The sequence below is a fragment of the Pithys albifrons genome, chromosome 3 (assembly GCF_047495875.1).
Source record: "Pithys albifrons albifrons isolate INPA30051 chromosome 3, PitAlb_v1, whole genome shotgun sequence".
Classification (NCBI taxonomy): domain Eukaryota; kingdom Metazoa; phylum Chordata; class Aves; order Passeriformes; family Thamnophilidae; genus Pithys; species Pithys albifrons.
The window spans coordinates 99,563,492-99,571,737 of NC_092460.1; the positions used below are offsets into that span (position 1 = coordinate 99,563,492).

Consider the following 8,246-nt stretch of genomic DNA (forward strand, 5'->3'; position numbering starts at 1 on the left):
GGGAATAAGCTTCTTCTTAAGTAATGTGTAGTTAGGACAGTAGAATTTGTGTGTTCGTTAAGAAGTTGAGGTGGGGAACTTGTTGTTGCAGACTTGCGTGAGTGTCTATTTGTACTCTCTTCTAATTGTCTCTTTCTTTCTGTGAAAAATATATGTAGATTTAGTATAAATGCAGTTTGAAGTGTTTTTTTTCTTTCCCCTCTCTTTTCCTCCCTTTCCCTGGTGTTAGGAGGGAGGCTTTTCTCTCTGTGCTTGGGGGGGTTGGCAGTTGCTTATCTCAAACCAAGACAGGGGGAAAAGCTGTTTCAAAGGAAACATTCATCTGTGGTTCCAGTTGTCTTCTTTAGAAGACGAGGTCTTGCTGAAGCACCTGTGTTGTTTTGGGATTTTTCTAGACTATAAAGTAATCAAGACTAGATCCTGAGGAAAGGCCTCCTCTACAAACACGCAGCAGCAGGTGAAGTAGCTATTCCAAGAGCTGAGGGGATCATTAATAACTATCCCACTTATTAATAACTATCTCACTTGATCACAGTTTCATCCAACTTGACCTTGACCAACTCTGCCACAAATCACGACATTAGGTTGGCTGCAGCCACAGTGGCTGAACTTCATCTTTACTTTGGTATGATCGTAATCCTGGACAGAAATTACTTGAAAATGCTTAAAAAGGATAATTTCTAATTAAAAAATCAGAAAGAAAGTGTTGCTTAAGAATGACTGACAAATGCATGGCTCTTCTGAGTGCTCATGAGGCCAAGTGACGTAGATAACTATTGGCACATGTCAACACATGAGATGATGAACACCCGCGGAGATGGCCCTGAAAGAGCCACAATTCTTAAACAGGCTGAAAGACAAATAATTATCCTTCAGTGAGTCTAAGTGGAACCTTCCTTAGGACAAGGGTGGAGGAGGTTATAGAAACTTATTTAATTAATCAATGGGTCCACATTATAATTAAACCCAAAGCAGAAAAACAATTATCTGGGTAACTGCTGGTTGGGGGACATTTCTTTTAATGACTTCACTCCATTCCATTTTTAGTTGCAATGTACCAGATGAGATGAGGGAGATATCAGGCTTTTCTACGTAATTCTGAGCTAAAGAGTGTTAGATTGGCTCTCCTTAATGGTGACAATTACTGAGAGACTGAGAAAGACTCGTGTGTGCAAAGCTCTGCTCCCACAAACACACACGTTTTATTCTCCATCCCCTGCCATTAAAACAAAGTGCTCTGAGTGGAGAACGGTGGAGCATTAAAAAGCCATTAATCATTGCTTTGTACTCCTTGTGCTAACTGTTAATTTCAATTTACAGTCACCTATTCAGTTCCCCTTCAGCAGAGGGACTGGCTCTCTTCCTAAAGGCCAGGACAATGAGGGGAGGGGGAGAAAGTCACCTCAGGCACACTGGGGGGGATGTGGAGGGGCTCCCTTGGGACACCATTCTTCCCTTCCTTCCTTTCTCTGTATTTACATCGGGAATTAGATTGTCCAGATGGAGGAGCTTTCAAACTCTACTGATGGAGAGAATGATGTTTCCCAGCTGCTCTTAAAAAAAAAAAAAATAGGGCAGGAAGGAGAAAATTGCTGATTAATCATGTCTAGCCCAAAGGGTAACAATTAGCATCATGTTAATTGCAGAAGAGTCAATAGCAAGGAAATAAGGAGAAGATCACCTGGTCTCCTACCAGCCAGTTTCCACCTTCTGTGGTGATGACTCCTGCCAGTTTTGGGGAGACAGACACGTGCCACCCACGCAGGGAGGGTCAGGACTGGAACCATCCCATCAGACTGGCAGGGGAGGGAATGGAGATCTTCAGTGGGTTGTGCTTTATGTTGGGGTTCACCTTGTCCTTCCTGGGCTGTTGGAAAAGCTGGAAGTGATGCTGCTCCTGGTTGGAATATCTCACTGCGGGGCTTGAAAGGAGCTGAGAAGATGGATCAGTCTGAGGTTGTGGATGAGTCCATGAGGTGAGGTGTTCACAGATGTTTCACCTTTCTTGCTCCCAATGTTGGACATCACACATACTGAGTCATGGGGTAAGGGTTTGTTATCATAGAAACCCAGAATGGTTTGGGTTGGAAGGGATCTTAAAGATCACCTCATTCCAGCCCCTGCCACGGGCAGGGACACCTTCCACTAGCCCAGGTTGCTCCAAGCCCCATCCAACCTGGCCTTGAACACTTCCAGGGATGGGGAAGCCACAGGTTCTCCAGGAAACCCACCAGCCATGACATGAAGGAGCTGTTGAATTGGGCTATATCAAGAAACACCTTCAGATTGTATTTCTTTAATACTAAAGCCCAGTTTTTGTTATTCTTAGAGTATCTAAAGTTCTTTTGCCTGTCCCCACTGTCCCTTAGGGATGCTTTTTTTTTTTCCCCAGAGGATCCATTGCTTCTTGAAGTTATAGGGTCTTATGCCAGGGTTCATGGGTACTCCAGTTTTCCCTAAACAGGCATCCTGGATTTCCCTGCACTGCAGGATGAACTCCATGGGTGCAAGCAGGCAACAACACATGGAGTTGTATGAAGGCTCCTCTTCACATTGATGTTTCCAGCCCGGCTATAGCACAATCATGCAGCATCCACTGTGCTTAGGAAGGCTTGAACATGGCAATGAGATGTATGGCATTATCTCCCATCAAAGATGAAAAGCCCTGCTAGGTCTGGAGTCTCAGAATGTATGGGAGCCCATATTAATAGATGGATGGATAGAGGGATGGATAGATAGATAGATAGATAGATAGATAGATAGATAGATAGATAGATAGATGGGTAGATAGATAGATAGATAGATAGATAGATAGATAGATAGATAGATAGATAGATAGATAGATGGGTAGATAGATAGATAGATAGATAGATAGATAGATAGATAGATAGATAGATAGATAGATGGATGGATAGATAGATGGATAGATAGATGGATAGATAGATAGATAGATAGATAGATAGATAGATAGATAGATAGATATAAAATCTATCCAGCACAAACAGGTGAGGTGGACAGCAGCTGGGTGAGATGTTGAGTGAGTGTCCTCAGCCTTTTCTACTGTAGATGGGTTTCTTGGTCTCATCCCAAAAGCCACAGTGTCGGTGATAAGAGTGGACAGACCAAGAATGACAAGATCTCTGTGTTCAGGGAATATGAGCATGTTTCAAGGACACATTTCTTTAGGAAGAAAAAACTTTCCCTTAATCCAACTCTGACTTTTGCTGGACTATGTGTGGGAGTGCCCCAAAAGATTTAGTCCTGGCTTGGCAGCAAAGTGTGTCCTGCCCATCAATGTGTTATCTTCAAAATGTGATGCCAGAGTATGTGTTTTATGACCTGGAGTGCGACAGAAACTTGTCTGAGTGAGTTTGGTCTGTTGGGACAGCACTGGGCTCGATTAGTGCAGCATGTGCATCGTGTCTCTCTGGAGAGCATCTCTGGGAAACTGTCCTGTCAGCTTGCCCAGATTTCAGCCCTCAGAGAGCCACTGGCTCATTCTGGAAGGGAGCCTAGGAGCACACTTGTAGTATGGATGCCCAAGAGACTAAGCACTTTGAAAGGTGAGGCAGGGTCCCCACTAGACATGTGGATGCTCTCCTCACAAAGAAAAGACTTTACCTCCCACACCTCCTTCTGTGTGCATCTCTTCAGATCAGCAGATGGGTCCAGCATGGCACAAACACAATCAGAAATAGCTTTGGCGCAGCTCCCCGCGTGATTTCAGACCGTCTCTTCTCTGGCCATGTGGCCAAGCTGGAAAAACTGTTGGAAAAAGTCAACTCTGAGCTTGCAGAGCCAGGATCTCATTAGGCATGGCCGAGAGGAACGTGGAAAACAAACACCTGGCACCACGATGTCTCTTTAGCAAGAAGGGCACAGATTCTGCTCTAAGAGGCAAACATAGTATTTGCAACAGATCCTCCCACCTGTCATGCCCTGGTACAGCTAGAAAGCCTCATTAAAGTAATCAGCAGTGGAGATGACACTGTTTGTGCTCCCAGCTCAGCCTCTGAATTGGTTGCAGGGGCTCTGAAACAGGCAGGCTGGCGAGGGTGTGCTCTGTGCATGAGCAATAACAGGGGTCTCCTATTAGCACCGACCTTTGGGAAATGAAAGTGAAGAGAACAGAGAAGAAATAAAAAAAAAACCCCAAACCCCCAAGTCCTAGCCAGTGGAATGCCTCTGGCTTTGCCTGGTTTATTCATTGCTGCCTGCTTTCTTATTTACTATTTATTTATTTACTTGGAGGCGAGGTGACCTTCAAAGCTGCTGGTTGCCACTTGCAGCCTCTTGGTTGCAAGTTGAATGTTAATTTTGGCTGAGACATGAAAACTTAATGTCCCAGGCATGCTGTGGTGGAATTTGTGTCCCTTATTTCTTGTGCTGCTTAAAAGCAGGGGTCTGCTTTGGGTATCCAGGTTGGATTTGCAGGCCTAAGTCATGAAAGGCTGCAGGGAACACGTGAGCCTGATGGTGCAAACCCCCTCATTTTTGTTCCATCTCAGCCCACTCATATGAGGGATGAGTGGCTTGTGAGTGTCTGCCATAGAGGGACTGTTTGCAGGTCCCACAGCAGATGTGGAAATGTTCCGTCCCTCCAAACTGTGTCTTTGCAGAGAATAATCATCCACCTCCTACAGATTCAATGCAACACAGTTTATTTTGATTTTTAACAGTCTGCAAAACCAGGAATCTTCCCTCCATCCTTTTCCACCTATCGAGGAAGTCCACGCAGCTCTTCAAGGTGAGTTTATAGCCTCAAGAGCAGCAAAGCTGCCACAACAATAGCCACAAAATTGTGTCTGTGGAGAATGATCTAGAGAGTGACTGCACTCCCAGTGCACGATGACAGGAGGGGCTTTCAGGGCAGGAGCCAAAGGAAAAGATCGGATGTCTGCGGGATTTGTACCATGGCCAAGATGACAGCAATGATTTGTTGGCAGCCACACACTTCAAGTCAGGACCTTGCAAGCCAGACATCTTGTGGCAGGGTCTGGAGTGTGCCCTGGACATGTCCCATCTGGGACACTTCCCTCTGGTTCTTCATTAATCCAAATAAATGCAGTGCTCTTAATGTCCCAATTAGTGCAGCCTGCAGTGAAGCAGAGGCTGACTCTGGGCTGCTCTGGACAATAATAACATTTCCCTGTGCTGTGAGACAGATGTCACTTCACCCAGAAAAGGAGGCTTTTTCTGGAAGTGAAAACTTATCACCCTGTGCTCATTTGTGCAAACAGAAAATTTTGCTTCTTAGAAAAGCAGGGGAAATGGAGGCAGGAAATGAAGGCAGGCAAAAGAATAAAGGCAGGAAACCAGTTTCTTAAAAGGGAGGGAGGTGAACGGTATAAAGCCTTCCCTTTCTAACATTTAAGATTAATTATGATGAAAATGGTCCCGAACACTGAAAAATACCTCAAGAAAGGTGCCACTATGGTGAATACACAACCTTAACTTGGCAAATCCTACCCAAAGTTTTGGAGACACATCCCTCTAGGAGGAGCTATTGCTTTTCCTTGGCACCAGGGTCTGCTTTAGAGATAGGACTAGAATGGTTTGGGTGGGAAGGGGCCTTAAAGATTATCCAGTTCCATTCCCTGCTGTGAGCAAGACTATCATTCACTAGCCCAGGTTGCTCCAAGCCCCATCTAACCTGGCTTTGGACACTTCCAGGGATGGGGCAGCCACACCTTCTCTGCCCAACCTGTGCCAGGGCCTCACCACCCTCATTGTGAAGAATTTCTCCCTGGCACCTAATCTAAACCCTCTTTTGGTTTAAAATTATTCCCCCATGTCCTATCACTATCTGCCCACGCAAAAAGTCACTCTCTCTATTTTTTATAAACTCCCTTTAGTCCCTGGTAGGGACTCTCAGGTCTCTCTTGGGGGCCTTCTCTTCTCCAGGTGAGCCCCGCCAGCTCTCCCAGCTTGGCTCGGGAGGAGAGGGATCCAAGCCCTGGAGCATCTCTGGGCTCTCCTCGGGACCTGCTCCTACAGGTTCCCACCTTTTCTGTGCTAATCCCGGCGCTGGATACACCGAATTCTGACAACACACGATCACACAGAGTAAGTATCAATGACACAACTTTGGGTGGAAGCTACAGACTGTTTTTAAAGTATTTTTCATCTACTTTTCAACCAAAAAAAGGCAGCTCTGCCAAGCAGAGCCTCCAAAACTTCTTGCATTTACCGTCAATGTTCTTCTCCACGGAAACCTTTAGTAAAAGGCAGAACATTCACTCATTATGAAGAAGAACATTGCACTGTAATGGACTCCTCCACACCCGATCCACCCCGCTGCTGTCCTTCTCAATCATGCTCTCCCACTCCAGTTGAGTCTCCACCAAAGAAATAACACAATTCCATGTCTTAATTCCAGTGTTCCCATGGGAAATATGGAAATTTCTACCAGGACAGCCCCACCGTGCCGCGGTGCACCCTGGGTATGCAAATTATACGAATACTAATGAGGCATCGGAAAGCGGCTGTGCGTGAACGTCGGGAAAAGGCGTTTCTACACTTGAATGACTGGCCTGACTCGGGTCAGCGCTGCTTTAGAACCAACACAGAGTCACAGAATGGATTGGGTTGGAAGGGACCTTAAAGTTCACCTCATTCCATCCCCTGCCATGTGCAGGGACACCTTCCACCAGACCAGGTTGCTCCAAGCCCTCTCCAGCCTGGCCTTGGACTCTTCCAGGGATCTCAGGACCTTGAGAGCTTTCTGCTGGTATAGAGGAGGGAATATCCAGTAAAAAAAATTTAAAAATCAGCCTATTTTATGTGTCTGGGATGATGGCAGGACAATCTTTGTGACTGGACTCTTGGCAGAGGAACATCAGCTCCATGCCTGGAGTTAGATGATCCCAGGGCACAGACAACACTGTGCAAAGGTTTGATTTTATACATAAAAACCCCCTTGGAGTATGGGCAAGAGGAGGAGAGCCTGTGCTGGAAAGCAGCAGCTCCAAGACAGCCAGGCCAGTCCAATGATTTGAAAAAAGGTCTTAGAGCAATGCCCTAAATCCATCAAAAGAGCTGATTCGCTTCTTGGATGTCCAGGCAGGGGCATGTTGAGTTAGACAAGGCAAGTCATTTTTCATCTGGGTATGAAGGGATTGGGAACACCCAGTTGTGATGTCTGTGCCTGCAGGGGAACATCCAGTGCTTGGAGAGACATCAGAGGATGGCAATAAAAGTGACTCCAAAGTCTGGAGGACAATCTCTGACCAGGAGACATGTCAGAAACCTTTTACCCTGTTCAGTTCATAAGAATGAAGCTGGAGAGGCACCTCCTTATGGAGATGTTTGGGAGACTCCCTTCAGAGAGGGAATGGAGTAAAGTATAACTGGAGTCAGGCTGGAGAGAATAAAGACTAAGGTGAAACAGGGAGAGGATTCAACAAGCTGGAAAAAGCTCCCAAGGAAACTGCTGGATTTTCAACCTCTTCAGATTGAAAACAAACTCTGGAAATTAGGCTTTAGTTCAACACAAGGCACTGGACCCTTGATGAGACCAGGTCAGAAAAAAACATTTGGGTTATGATATAAATAAAAGATTAAATAAATGTAAAGTCTGTAGTTGGTTTTAGGTATATAAATCTCTGAAGTCAAGGCAGGGGTTCAGGCCAACAGAGAGAGATGGTGGAGCCCTTTCCAGGTTTGGAGCAAGGTACAAACTCTCTGAGCACATTTAAGGCTCCATCACTCTGCAAAGCTTAATTTTGCAGCCCTGCTCTTATCAAACAGGGCAGAAATGGCTCCAGTTATGGAAAAGGAACAGGCTGGAGGAGGAGAAGATGCAGAAGAGTCCAGCAGATTATGATTTGCCACCACTGTATTTGGGAAGTAACACAACAGTTGTTTTCCCAGGAATATCTGTATGACTCCATGAGTTACTGGTGCCCAAAACTGAGTAAAGGCTTGGACAGTGGTCTTGTTTTCTCTGCTACATCACCTATCCCTAGGGATGGTCCTGGAAGTCAAGAGCTGAGCTTAGTTTTCACCCCCTGCCTTTCCCAGATTTCAGCTTTTTAGCCTGGACTGTTCCATATGTTTGTGTTTTGGGTTTGTTGGTTTTTTATGTTTTGTTTTTTTTTCTCAACTCACCATCTCTCTCTTCCTCACAGATGCATATTCTTCTTCCACTCCCAGTGGCCCACAAAGATCTTGTCCTGCCTCTACAGCTCTGCCTGGCTCATCCAGGGCCTCATGATCTGCTGTCAGAAATTATAAAGACGTTCCCA

General features: G+C 45.6%; 1 non-coding gene across 1 annotated transcript; it reads right to left on the reverse strand.

Moving 5' to 3' along the window:
* Nucleotides 1-6,150: 6,150 nt before the first annotated feature.
* Nucleotides 6,151-6,265, reverse strand: LOC139670771 (U5 spliceosomal RNA). Its single transcript, XR_011697546.1, has one exon. It is a non-coding gene; the product is annotated as a U5 spliceosomal RNA (small nuclear RNA).
* Nucleotides 6,266-8,246: the final 1,981 nt, after the last annotated feature.